Below are 14,625 nucleotides of genomic sequence, written 5' to 3'. Positions count from 1 at the left end.
GATGGAAATGATTTCTTATGGACTCAAGCTGTGCTTTCAGGATTGATAGTTATGTCTGTGCAATTTGAAACAGTGCCTGCTTTGTAGATTGGCATTATTTTAAAATTATCTGAGGATCCTCAATTCAGACTTGACCAGCATGGACCACCATGACGGAAGACTGTCAAGTGTATGCTGCATATGGTGAAACCTGATTATTTCTGGGTGCCTTGTCTAGTTTTGAGCTATTTAAAAACGAGCTTCTGTAAAATTGGTGCAACATTTTTAGTTTCTGAGTCAGTTAAGTACATTCTCTCTTCTTTGGCAAATACAAATATGTCTCATTATCTTGTCTTTTGGATTTTTTTCCTATTTCTTAAATTTTTTCCTTTATTCATTTTCAAAAATGAATAATGAAACCTTATGCAATAAAATAGGCTCTGGATTTAATTTGTTTTATCATCTCCCATTTTATGTCAGAAATTAATTCTGAACTGTTGACAATTCGGAACTTTGCAATATTAATAAGTGGAGGGATGCTAATACTCATGTGTTTCTTCAAAGTTACTTAGCAATGGTCGACTAGAGGGCACCAGCGAACATTTCCGTTGAGATTCTTTAAACTAGGCCACATACTGTTGACACATATGCACGGGAGAGAAACGTGAATGCTCTGCGAAATCTTAGCACTAAAAATAATTTTCACCTGTATTTATAGCAGTGTTATCATACTTGAGGAAAGTGATTTAGAACCTACCAGCATTGGAAGAAAAATGTCATCTTGTTTCTGTTGCTGGAGAACTACTCTCTAGAATAAAGCCCTTACGTTTGTCCAAAGTTACGGCAATGTTGCTAATAGGTGTCTGTCAGTTGTGTGAGCAGGATAGTTAATATCATGAAGCTCTGAGATAAATTCTATCATAGAGAAATGTTCTGTGGCTAATAGTTAACTGGGTAACAATGAAAATCTGTCCACTGTTAGGAAAGGATTGGTAATTAAGACTAACAAATAGGGCATGCAAGTAGGAAATGTTCAAGTTCTGAAGCAGGATTTGGGGTTCTGTCCTAGCCAATTGCCTGTATTGTTCATTGTGTTGGCACATTTGCTTAAAGGAAACTGGGAAGGGAACATTTTTAGATATTCAAATACTAAAATGTGCGACAATCCGGTATTTTCTAATATGAGAGCTATGTGAAAGACCTTCCATTGCAGAGTAGCTGTGCATCTGAGTGGGAAGGAAAAGAGAACAGATGACTTGAAAACTATTAAAATTGTTACACATGTAAAAAATGATTTTCCTCCTCATAAAATAAGAAACCAGGATTTCAGTCTAACTTAACATCTTACTTGTCACTTAATTTAAATATTTGCACATGGCATTTCATTGATTGATTCATTTATTTGCTTTTTTGGCAAACAATTATAAAACCTACTATGTGTCAGATACCATAGTAGGTGTATCTAATACACGTGATAATTATTTCTATAAATGATCAAACCAATTCAGGAAAAATATAGTTGCAAATACAATGTGCAAAACGTCCATTTCTTTGGTGAAACTTATAATTAAGCTTAACTCTACTTAAAAGCATGTTTTAAAAGGATATAGATGCAGAACTGCAATTTTTTGTTATTTTCCTAACATTGGTTTGGAAAGCAACTAGTGTTATTTTTCTTTGGACTGATTAAGTATTGTTTGCAGAACACGCTTTCAAAAAGAGGAATTGTTATATGAAGGAGAACATGAATAAAAGAAAAGATTATGTGGCATTTTATAAGATAGTTGGTACTGTTTAATGCTTATAAGTTTGTGGTAAAATTTACTCAAGAGCTTGTTATTGCAGAAGCTTCTTTAAACCAGCTATTTGTGGTTATGTCTGTTGAGGAAGCTTAAACTTCAACGCTCTCCAGCCATTTAACTGCAGCACGTTGCCTTCAGGTCTCCTGTAAGAAAGTCTAAATGTAGGCTGTTGAATAATCCCTTTGAGGGCCCTGTAACTATTTTTATGCCTGGATATGCGTCATCAGTGGGTATTTTCTCTGGTGACTTGCTTACATCAGGTCTCCTACCATACATTCTATCAGTGAGTGACTTATGATTGATGGGAACCACGGCTGGTGTTTAGCTGTATCTGTGACCTCAGCGCACGGACAACAGGAATTTCCAGGCTGTTACATTCTCTGAATGCCTGAAGACAGGGGCTCACGGTGTTGATCCAGGCAGGTAGCAGAGTGATATTATTCACCAGGGGATGACGGGAGGAGGGACAAGAGAAGAAAGGGGAGGGAGAAGGAGGGGAAGGGAGGGGGGAATTCCTTTTGTGAGCGGCGGCAATTCTGGCTCAGCTGGTTGCTTAGCCCTGGGAGGCTGTGTGTGGGGAAGGTGCGTTTCCTGGACCTGAGAAAGCCGACAGTCAGAGCCTTGCGGTGGAGGCGCCGAGTGTCTCTGTGGGGTTGGCCAGGGAAGGCACTGGGTTCTCTTTAATCAGTTAAGGTTTTGTTTTTCAAATCAGTTAGTCAGATTCATCCGTGAGCGACTGGACTGTTATGAGCTTGTGTAGAAAGAGGGGCTTTAACTGAAAGGTGTGCCAGCATTCATGGTGCTACCTAAGATTGTAGTGCTGTCTTTCATCTGGATGTCGCAGGTGATTCTGAAAGTTAGCCTGCACCCCGCTGGGACACGCTTTGGGGAGTGGAGCCGAGCATTGGTGTCTGTGTGGGGAAATGAATATATCTGAATTCACACTAGTGTTTTCTGTGTTTCTTCCTTTTCCCCACCTCTTTCTTACACCTCTGTGAATAAGCTGCCTGAATGGTATAATGAAATTCAGTCACCAGCATCTTCCCAGCTACATTAGCTTTCGGATAAGCGAGTCCATCCCCAAACTTTTTTTCTAGTCTCTGTCTTCCCATCTCCTTTCCTTCCTCTTCCTCTTTTTTCTCCTCCTCTCTCTATCTTTCCCTGATGTTTCTTTCTTTGCAAAAGTATCTCTTGATCTCTTGCTGAGTGAAAGAAGACCAGGTTCCATAGGATGGGGGGAGATACACATGTGAATCGAACCAACTCTGCTCTGCCCGTGTTTGCAGGCTGTTTTTCCAGCAATTATTTTGTTTTTTAAATGACAGTGAGACAAAATTAAAATGCTCCTTTTAATGATGATGCAATTACATCATTTAAGCGTTTAGGCAAAATTGGTTTTCTGATCTTTTAAGACTATTTTCATTATGGAAATATAACATTGATTTAGCTTACCAAGTTTTATTTATTTATTTGTTTGTTTGTTTAGAATGAAGGCATATCCCCTTAATGTAACAGATTACCAAGACTACCAGGCACTGTAACTAATTTTTGAACGGCTTGCCTCCTAGGAACTAAATTCTGGGATATATCCCAGAGCCTAGTACCCTCAAGCAAGTGCTATGTGGGGTAAAAAAGAACTAGTGGAAAAAAGAGATTTTTATCCCTACCTTTTTTGCCTCATGCAATTCCACTGAGTGGGCATGGGCGTTCATAATTATTTTGATAGCCTCATTTCCGATTAGCTATCGTAATGGTGAAAATCTACCCACCTGTCAAGTCATATTGTTTCAGTGTTAGACATTTAAAATTCAGATGATTGAAGGAGAAAGAAAAATGAGTGCCGCTCTAAACCTCACCTATAAAAAAACTTTTCTTTCCTTTCGAAAAATTTCTTCTTGAATAAGTGGTATGACTCATGACAAACAGTTTATAATTTGAAATTTGTGAAAGATTAAAATTCAGAGCTCTATGAATTTTGAGTCATTGGTAGTTGAATGACTTAAGCCGTCATAAGGCATCTAATTAGAAAGAAATTGTTAAAATATGGGTGAGATCCATTGTTGATGTTTATTTCATTGTACATTGTATTTCATTGTATTTCATTGGCTCCTGGGAGACACCCAGGAGCCATTGGTAACTGACTTTACTTTCATAGAGTAACATTATGTGAAAAAGATACATTTGGGGGTTAGTTCAGATGCTAACATTCTTCTTTACCCTACATTGTAGGGGATGTTATTAGAAGCTATAAAATTCTTCTCCCTCTCTTTAAGATATATACTTTTATGTGGAGGAGTGAGAGAGCAGAAGCAAACATATAGGAGGGTTATGTATTCTTCATTAAAAATATATTTCACAAAAGATTACAGTTTGTGTGGCAGGGAAATAGCTGCTTGTCTGTTGATTGCATTGTGCTTATTCCATGTAAGAACTATTTGAGTTTAGGCAGGAGAACCTCGTTTTGATAATCTGATGACTGCTTCTGTTTGGAGAAGAGAATATAATTTCAAGGCTGCATGTGGATGGGCCACAGTCATTATTCTCTTTTTGGCTGAGCCTAGCGTGGAATCTGCTTTGGTATTTTTATAACTACATATGCAAATCTTTTCTTCCGAACCTTTTTTTTTCCTTTCTCTCTCCACATGCAGAGCTTTTTGTAATCTTCAAGACTGTGGAATTCCAAAGGTGTAATATCCAACGAGATCAGTGTGTGATGATGTGTAATCTAAGTTAGAGCAAAACCTCGGCTTGAAGTGAAGTCTTTTGTTAAAGCAGATCCTTCACTGTGAGTGGATTCCACTGTATACTTGGTTTCTATGGAAACACTTTTATTGCTTAAGGATGATCACACTGTTCCAATGCAGTATGAGTGATTGGTGTATCAACTTTGGCCAGTGCAACTGATGGGTTTCCTGGTTGATATGTGAGCCTGTCATTAAGGTCCCTGTTATGTTGCAGGGGTTAGGAGGGTGATGCGAACCCCCCAAACCTACCTAAAACGTTGAGGTGATAGGGTACTGAATTTTACCTTCTTATAGGTACATTACTCCAATATTACACAGGAAAAAAAGAATCCCTCAGAATTACCTGCAATTAGGGTAATACCTAAATGACAGTGTCAGAACAGTTGAATGACCCACTTACAAAGCTCATTCTGGCAGGGTGTAAAAATATTTCACTTGGTAAATGATTCTTCCACTTCTTACCTGTGTGATTAGTACGTTAACAGCATTGAAGGATTCCTCGGTTTTATGAATTCTTCGCGATTATTCGAGTTTTAAGAAGCTTTGTATTTCGCTGTCATCATTTACAGATGAGGAATAAGAGGCCTCATGAACTGATGGGCTTTATACTCAAAATTACACATTGCATTTACAGCGGCCAAAGGACAAGCCCTCCCTATTGGAGCTCATCTGCTGGGGCTTAGGAGCCAGAAGGCTCTGACCTCATATATATGAGGTCAGGAGAGAGCTTGGTGATGCTGGGCCCAGTCCTCCCGCAGCGCCACTAATGGTAACAAAACTGTTAATTAGTTAGAGCACTGTTTGCAGCTTTGAATGTGTTGTCTTAATCTTCTTGTGACAGAGGTTGGCAGCGTCCCCTCAGTGACTGATGCGTGGATCCACTGGGAGGTACTCAGATTTCTATAACAAGATGTCATCATTTGAGTCAGCAGGATAGAAGTTCCTATTGAATGGTGGCGAAAGGAAGGGCTTTCAAAGAGCAGGAGACTGGGAGCCCAGTGATAGACAAAAATCACTATGAAGACAAGTGGATGGAGATAAACATATTTCTAGTGGAAATATTTTATTCTACTCTTTTCACTTAGTGTGGAGGAAGATCTATTTTCTATAAGGGAAAGAACCTCAGATGACACAATATTTCTGAATGCAAATGATGGAACTCAGGTCCAAGAATTTCCATCACAGGCATTCTTCTAACTTACTAAAATTAGATGATGCCATTCGATTGCCTCAAAACTAAAGGATGCACAGGAATATCCTCTAAGAACATGTGTAGGGGAATTCTTGCCTTGTCTCAAACAGGTTGCTCTCATTACCTACACTCATCTTCTTGACATTCACTTGCTGCAGAATTTCATTTAAAAAATATCCCCCTTTCCAAACCTTTAGATGTTTTACCGGACACTTAAAAATTCTTGACATGGAAATTTACAGATATTTAAATAACTAATTGTCCACAAGTGCCTCATTTTCTATAAAATTACAGCCTGACTCCTGTGTGAACTAGGTAAGGCCATATTGAAAATGGTTTCCTTCTGTTATTTAGGTTACTTTTATACGAGTGGAGAGGTATTCATTCATAAGGCCACATAGTCCAATAAAGAATTTACCTTCTTCCTGAGGGAATGAATTTAAGAAAGACCAGGAATATGTATTACCAACCATGAAAGAGGATCTGTGCCTTTTAACCATAAAGCATAAGATCAAAACCTCTGCCCTCAAGAAACTTGAGTCTCATATGGGGAGAAAATGATGTATGCCCGGTGCTTGATCCAAACTGGGCACTAGAGGCATCAAGGATGACTGAGGTTTGAGCCCCAGTGGCTCAAGGAATGGGGGCCCCAACAACAGAAAAAGAAAGGCAAAACCGGTGGGATGAAGATAAATTTGATTTTATGTAACTGCTCTGTCCAGATGCAGGGGAGGAACCTGAGGGTGTGATTGTGGCTTTGAGCTGTGCCCGGGCATTGATGGGTGGGAGGAATCAAGATGGAGCCCAGCTGTAGGCTGACCTTTGTCTGGAGACTAAGCCACGTAGGGGCAGCTTTGGGCCAGGGTCTCAGTGGAGTGAGTCAGTTTTCCCCATCTGTGATGAAGCGCTGAAGCAAACCTTTCTCTTTTATGCAGAAGACTGTCTTAAAGGAAGAGCACCAAATGCCTTTAAAGGTGTAAAATTCTGAGGCCTCAGAGAACCTGGACTTTTAAAAGCAAGTAATGATCCCTGAGAAAAGAGGCTTCTTTGTCATTAATGTAGGACACGTTGGGGACTGTGTATCGTGGCAGAGGCTAGCCTGTCAGTCTTACTTGAGGGTCATTTGTCTCACTGGGAGGGTCCAGTTCCTCTCTGACCTTTGTTCCTTCTCCTTGAAGTCATTTCTTTTTTTGGTGAGGCTTTACGTCCTGGAGCAGGGTTCAAGTTGTGGGAATCTTGGCAAGAGTGTTGAACTTGGGTCCTAGTGAGAATAAATGTCTGAAATATCTTAACGTTCTACTGTATCTGCTGGTGAGAACTGATCTCTGTTGGAGAGAGAACTAAAAGGGAAGGTAAGAGCTGAGTTTGAGCCCTGGGAGATAGTCTCATTTGGGGACAGGGAGAAAAATAGAATCTAGTAAAGAAGAGTCGTGAGGGGGTAGATGGAAGCCAAGAAGAGTGCAGTAACAGGAGACACGGGTTATAGAGTTTCCAAATATTATCGGTTTCATTCATTCAATATATGTATTGAGGGTGTTCCATATGCCAGGCCCTGTGCTAGCTTCTCTGGACACAATAGTGAAGCAGACATTGCCCTTGTCCTCAAAGAATTCATTGGAAGTCGGAGATCACGGCCCAGGTGGCACTACTGGGAGATTTTTGCTGGTACTGCAGTGTAACCGAGACAAATAGAAAAAGCAGCCTGTGGGGTGGGCTGGGTTTGGAGAGGGGTATGGGAGGGACACGTGGATGGCTGTGAGAAGAGATTGTAGAAGACTGATGAGAGTGTTACCGAAATGTCTGACTGTGTGGTCCATGGTTGCCAAAACAGCTGAAGTCAGAAGGCCCGAGAAGTGTGGGATTAAGAGACCCGAAGTCAACGTGAGGGCAAAGAGCCTCCTGGGCAGCTGAAAGGAAGTGAAAAATATTTTGAGAAAGGAGTCTGGCATTAGCAAGTGGAGATCTGAGTCTGAGAGAGAGGAGAAGGTCCAAGAGGGTAATGGGATTAAGTTTGGGATGTTAGTGGTGGGCTGAAAAGATTGAGCGGTTGAATTGATTCTAGTGGTAGCTCTTGTAATATTCATCTCTAATGTGTTATTAACCCTTATGCTCAACATCCATGTTCTTCCAGAAAAAAATCCCCTACTATATATTTCAACTGCCACTACCTAGAAAGGTTCTGCTGGGTCACACCTTGTCTACTACAGCCTTTTAGATGGTGTTCCTGAGACCAGTTACTTTACCTGTGATAAATTCCTCATTCCACTGCAAGGCTCGTCTTCTTAAATTACCATTTTTCATAGGTTACTGTGGATATCTAAAGCCTTCACGGGCTACCCAGTGCCTACAGTTTAAAGGATATGTTCCTCCATAAAATGAGAAATCTCCGTTTTCACAAGACTTCATAATTTGCCAAGGGCTTTTATATGCATGGTCTCACTGAGTTCTTATAAAACCCATATGGAGGACAGCAGAGATGTTGCTCTCCTCCCAAGTTTGTAAATGACATACTAGAGGATCAGACAGGTTAAATGACATGCCCAGGGCCTCACATTTCATGAGTGGCAGAGCCAGGAATTGAAATCAGGTCTTCTGAGTTCAAGTTCAAGGTGCTTTGTACCACACCATGGCTTCACCTTGCCTGTGGAGCCCCATCTCCATTCTAACCCTGTGATTTCTGTAATTAGGATGATGAGTGATGTGCTTCCAGTTCTAGCGGGACTGAGAGAGGCCTCTTGATGTCCCTGCAGTCACTGTTCTGTCACCGCTCAGAAGCAGTGATCTAGAGCTGTCAGCTGAGACACATTTCCTGGCTGATTTTCCTGTAGATTGGGAAAAGTCTGTCTCTAACCAGGACATCTGGGCAGGCACAAAAACCACTCTGTACTCCCCTGATGGCGTCTCAGTGCCTCTTGTCTCATGTGGAATTCGGAGAGGGTTGTCACTGACTTTGCTTTGGTTCATGTGATGACTTTTGACCGTTGACAGGACCATCTCTTTCTTCTTCAACCGCTCTCTCCGATAAGCTGTACCTCTGAAACATGCTTTGAATTTTCACCTAGAGGAAATAATTGTCTCAAAATATGTTTAACAATGTATTCTTATTTGTTATATTAATGAATGTATAGGTTTGTTACCATTTAGATGTGAATAGTTTTGGAAAATACTGTACACTGAAGGATGTAGAGCTGTGCTTTGGACCAGTGTTACAATCAGGAACATTTGTTAGCAGTGCAATGATGAATGAGTCTGTGCTGACTCTGTTTCCATCATTTTCTCATTGTACTGAAGCCAGTGCGATTTGGATTTTGACAGAGTTTTTGGAGACAATTTACTGCATCAGAAGTTTAAATGATATAAAAAAATATGCTTGATAATTGTCTAGAGTATCAAGAATTGCCTCCCCTCCTATAAAAATTGATGAAAGAAATATGTGCATGAAGATTAGTTAAATAATACCTTGTAAGAGTGCTGCGTTGTCTTGTGGGCTTCACTTTAGGCCACACACACACACACAAATCCTAGTGTCTGTTTGGAAATTGTGGCCCTGCGTCCTTTAAGTTCGGTTTCCATGATTAAGGGGTGCATCTTTCTAATGAGAAAAGCTAAGGAAGAATAGTTGCAATACTTTTTTGTAAAAAAAAAAAAAAGTGTTTTATAATCCTCATTGTTTTCTACTTCCTTATAATGGTACATTACTCCTTAGGACAATGGCATAGTTCTTTAGGAGCCGAGATACATGCCTGTTAATTTTTCTAGTGCCTTTCATGCGTTAGAATTATAAGACCGGTAAAGGTATGGGGTAGGAGTACAAAGGATTCAACTACCAAACTCTGGATTTTTTTCTCCTTTACTTTCTCTAATTTTACTAAAGATGTGATGGAATATATATTGGAATATATATATATATAGGAATAAGATACTATTTGGACTTTGGTAGTAAAGCATTTTAGGGAGGCAACAAGATGTGAAAATTCTAATGAGTGTTAAATAGAAATGTTGCTGAAATGGGATTTCAATTTTGAACTGTTAATGTTGTATTATTTACTTTCTAGGTAATTAAAAACATTTTTATTTATCAGGGTACTCATTGGAAACATTGAATCATATTGTGATCTTATGTTCTTCATTGGGACTTACTTACAATTAGCTGGCCAGCTAATAAAAATTGAATAATTAAAGAGGACATTCTTGATTAAAAAAATTAGACATATAGGTACTTTATGAGCTTGTTAGTACACATGTTAGGCTGTACAATAAGGTAAAGGATGGTTAGGAAGAGTAGCTTATATTTTATTCAAAGTATTAACAATAATAAAAGAATTCTGCTTGTAAAATATGATAATAAAGAGAAGAACAAAAATATGGAAAATTGATATTTGTGTAGATCTCTTTATGCCATATTTTAAAGTAGAGATGTCAGGTGACATATCCTGTAAATAGAACTTTTCAGAAGTGTTTAGCGTTTTGTATTTCACCACATTATTTTCTCCTACCTTGTTGAATGACTGTTGGTATCAGTGGCGCTCAGTTTAAAGTCATTCTAGCTCTGATGCTATGTGCTTTTTAGCGCTGCCTCTGTGGCCCATTCATCTCTGTCCTTGCCCCTGCTAATGCAGGCTCTCATCACCCTGCAGCTGTAGACCAGGGCATCTTCCACCTCAGATTGATCTTGTACACTACTATCAGATTAACTTTACAATAACTTTCAGCACCCCTCTTTCCTGCTCAAAATTCCTCTGGGGGTCTTTATTATCCACAGGATGAGAGGCAGCCTAGAGTCCAAAAATAGCACAGGAAGTGGAATCTAGAGACCTGCTTTTAAATTACTTGGCCTAGAAACATCACTGTTCATCAACACTCCTCACATTTACGTACCTCCACTAACTGTCTCAACTTCCTCTCCCCCCATATGTCTTGCCAAAACCAGTGGTCCTTCTTTGTCCTCATATTTTCAGCTCTTAACAGCGTTTGGAACAGTTGACCCTCATGCCTTGCTTAATGAACTGCTTGATTCTCCCAGCTTCCATGACACTACACTTGCCAGGCTTTTCTCCCATCTTGCTTCTCAGTCTCTTTGCTGGCCTTCTCTTAAGAGTTGTAGTCCCCTAGGGCTCTGTCCTAAATGCCTTTATTCATCTTTATCTAAACTCTCTAGCAGATATCAATAATCACATGGTTTCAAATATTGTCCATATTGCTAATAACTTCCAGTGTTATCTCCATGAGTGGATCTTCCCTTAAGTTCCCAGTTTATATAGTACTTCCTCCGTATGTGCACTTGGCTGTCTGATGGATATATCAAAGTTAAGGCAGTCAGAGGGGAACTATCAGTGTCTTCTGCTACAGCTCTGCTCCCCCACCTAACTTTCTCCATTTAGGTGAATAGAACCACCATCCCCCCCCATTGCTCAGGCCAAAATTCCAGAATTCATCTCCTTCTCTCTGGCCTCACATTCAGTCCAAGAAGTCCTTTGGCTCTCTCTCCAAAGTAAATGCTGGATGGGAGGTCTTCTTACTGTCTCCTCTGCCATAGCCTCAGTTCAAGCTGCCAGCATCTGGCCTAGTCTGCTGCAAAAGCTCTTATCCTTGTTCTCTGACTCCACACTTCCCAGAGTAGCCTATTGAGTATAAATGATATAATGCGTTCCCTTGCTAAAAATTCTCCAATAGATTTTCATTCCGCTTGGAATAAAACCCAGGCTATTCACCATGGCCTGCAGGGCTCTGCCTCTCTGAGTGCATCTCCTTCCTCACTCCCCGTTCCCTATTAGGCTTAACCATATTGGCCTTCTTTCTGTTCCTTAAACTTGCTGAGTTGTTCCTGTCTTGATCTTTGCACTCACTGTTTTTCCTGCTTGGAATGCTCTTAACCCACATCTTCTCAGGTATGGCTCCTTCTCCTTGTTCAAGTCTCAACTCAAATGTCACTTCTTTGGACGGGCCATCTGTGACCCAAATTTGAGCAATTCCCTCCCTCTGTCCCCAGTTCACCTTTTATCACATTATTTTCCTCATAGAACTTACCAGAACTGGAAATGATCAATTTAATTGCTCATGTGTTTGTCTCTCCCTGCTGTGGACTCCCTGAGGTCAATGACACGTTGTCACTCACCTCTGCATCTCAGTAGAGTAAATAGTGCATAGCAGGTCCTTCAAAGTATTTGTTGATTCATTCACCGCCTTGAGCCTGGTTTCCTTATCTATAAAACAAAGGTGTTAGGACAGGTGACCTTTGAACCTGTCCTACCTACATAGTTTTAATTCTCGTCTCCAGCCCTCTGATGAGTCCTGTTAACCTCCTTCACATCCTATAAATGGACCCTGTTTATTCAGGTCTTCAGGCCTTTGCTTATCATTCTCTTCCCTGCTGAAGGTCCTCGCTTCTCGTCTGTGCTAGCCAGATTCTTTCAGGATTTTCACCTTTTGTCTGTACCCCTCAGAGGGGAATGTAATTATTTTATGTGTACACGTCTCTCCTATCCCACTAGATGGGTAGCTCCTAAGCATGGGGCTGTGATTATGGTTATAACTCTTCTGAATCCCCGTGGCAGCTATTATGGTGCTGGAATATAGGGCACACTCAATATATGCCTTGTAACTCAATCTTAAGGGCGTGATGTCTTCCAAAAACATTGATTTCAGAACAATAAGAATATTTGGACTGTTTTACTAATTTACATGGGACAAAATAGATTTTTAAAAAGCAACCAAATAGGTATATCTTTATTAAGCCTGAACTGGAGGGAAAAAAAGTCTGAAAAAATGGAAATTTAGACTTAGGATGACATGGTATTTTGCAATCCTTTGTAAGCAATCTTACCAAAAAGGTTTTTTATAAAAATACATTCATAGATAGTTGAAAAGAGAAATCAATGGGCATTGTCTTTATTGTTAAGTCAGATCAAGGCTCGAGTTGGGGTTTTAATTTGGTTTGGTTCGTTCAGGTATTTGGAATTTAGAGAAGCTCTGTGAACATATCCCACCTACACATTTTGAATATCCTCTTCCTGCTTATCTTCAGAACAGCTTGGTTCTTTTAATAGCAAATGGCTGAGTGGAGGGGAAGCATTTGTAGTGGGTAAACTTAAGTACAGTATGTCCTCCTGTTCCAAGCAGAAGTCATGCTAACTACTCAGGGATTGGTTCAAAGGTGGGGTTTTTTTTGTTTTTTTTTGCTGTTGATCAGGTCCTTGAAAACTCAGTATTTTAGAAGGATGTTACTCATTCCTTGTACAAGTAGAAGAATTACTGGTCAACTTTAAAAAATTCAGGAGCTAGGGAATACCTCATTTATTCTTTTTATAAAAATGTTGATTTATTATCATCCTTTTAGAGGCTGCTCTTAAAATTTCCACGGGCCTCCGTGTTGTCTTTGTTCTTGGTTGGTCGTGACTGTTTAGGAAAGATTGTGCTTTTTGGAAGAGCTAGTGTTGAGGAGATCACAGGCTGGTTTCTTCATGGGAACACTAATGCTGTATGATCATACTTAATTCAGTGTACACAAATGGTAAATTCCTCTTCATCCAGAGTGGCTGGGAAATGTGCGCTCAAAATTAGGAGTAACCATATAGTCCATTCATGGATTAACTGTTTTCAAAGAATTCAGTCAAATACACATAGTATTTTTTTTTTAATTTTTAATACTATAAAAGGCACTTAGTGGCCCATGGTAATCATTGTGTACATCAATTGTTGGTGAAGAGTATTGCCACTCTAAATAATGCCAGTGATTGCATTAATTCTCAGTTTGTCTCAGACTTTGCTGTTTTGTATAACCAGTGCGTTTTCAAGGCATCCATTTCTTTTGGAAAAGTAGAGATGAGAAAAAAGTCCGCTTCTGTAAATATCTTGTTTGGGGTCAATAGCCGTTTTTTTCTAGTGAATAGATGCAAAGGATTTCCCGACAGGTTGCTGTAGTTTTGCATGGGAGAGCTGGGAGAGCACTTGCTGCGTGCGCTGCTGGATGTTGAAGGTTGCTGAATCTCGTTCGTGTTCCCATGCATCAGTCTCATACCGCGTGTAAGCTGTGTGGTGTCTATAAAAAAGGTTTGCCGTGTAATGCTTTAGGATTGGCATTGCAAATTCTTTCTGTTAGAGGAACATTGCTGATATGGGTGCTGTAAAAGTTGTGTCCTATGGCTGCTAGTATTACTTTGTTAGATCCCCTAGAGAATTATACCTACAGAAGTTGGGACTGGGGAGACTGGGAATATAGAGAAACAGTGGATTTGGGGTGCTTCAGTCAAAGGGATGGGAACTATTGGAATAAAACATTGAAAAATGTCAAATGGGAAATTGATGAACTGTAAGAAACCCAATGTTGCATGAAATCTTACTTCAGCCCTTAAAATTGACCATAAGAGGGCTAACTTCAATTGCCGGAAAAGGGTCAATATTTAATTGAGACCTGTGTGTTTAGATCAATCACAATATCTCCTTAGTTTTGGTTTGGTAGGATGACTTGGACTTTTTCCTTTTGTTTTTAGGTAATGATGTGAATGCTGTTTAAATGAGGATTGACTCCGATATTCTACGGTTTTGAAACCTTTCTGGTGAGTTCACTGGCTCGCCACCCCCCAGACTCATCAGCAGCTGGTGTTTCACCATAGGGTACTGTGATCTTCACCAGTCATTTGCTTGCACAGAAAAAGATGGCATCAATTTATATTTTAAAATAAAGTGAGTTCAAAGGGTTTTATGAAATCCCTGTTCCTTTGGATCTGTTTTTGCCAGCCGCTGCCTACGCTTAGTCTTTGTTCTTGGTTGGTCATGACTGTTTAGGAAAGATTGCTGCTTTCTGGAAGTGGTTCCAAAGACTTGTTGTTCTAGAAGTTGGACATCCTTATGTTCTTCAGGTCTGACTTTTCAGGTTCTTTGTCTAAAACAGATTAATTACTAAACTCTC

The 14,625-nt window shown here is 39.9% G+C and overlaps 1 long non-coding RNA gene across 1 annotated transcript in view; it reads left to right on the top strand.

Moving 5' to 3' along the window:
* Positions 1–10,130: 10,130 nt before the first annotated feature.
* The window catches only part of LOC147912259 (uncharacterized), a 94,199-nt gene continuing 89,704 nt past the window's right edge, over positions 10,131–14,625 (top strand). Inside the window, exon 1 of the long non-coding RNA XR_015550141.1 lies at positions 10,131–14,272. This is a non-coding gene — a long non-coding RNA (uncharacterized LOC147912259). The remainder of the gene's footprint in view (positions 14,273–14,625) is intronic.

This window comes from Ceratotherium simum, chromosome 38 (genome assembly GCF_057802395.1).
Source record: "Ceratotherium simum simum isolate JZ-2026a chromosome 38, ASM5780239v1, whole genome shotgun sequence".
In the NCBI taxonomy this organism is placed as follows: Eukaryota; Metazoa; Chordata; class Mammalia; order Perissodactyla; family Rhinocerotidae; genus Ceratotherium; species Ceratotherium simum.
The sequence above is the reverse complement of the archived record's forward strand: the minus strand, read 5'-3'. Positions and strand labels throughout refer to the sequence as shown.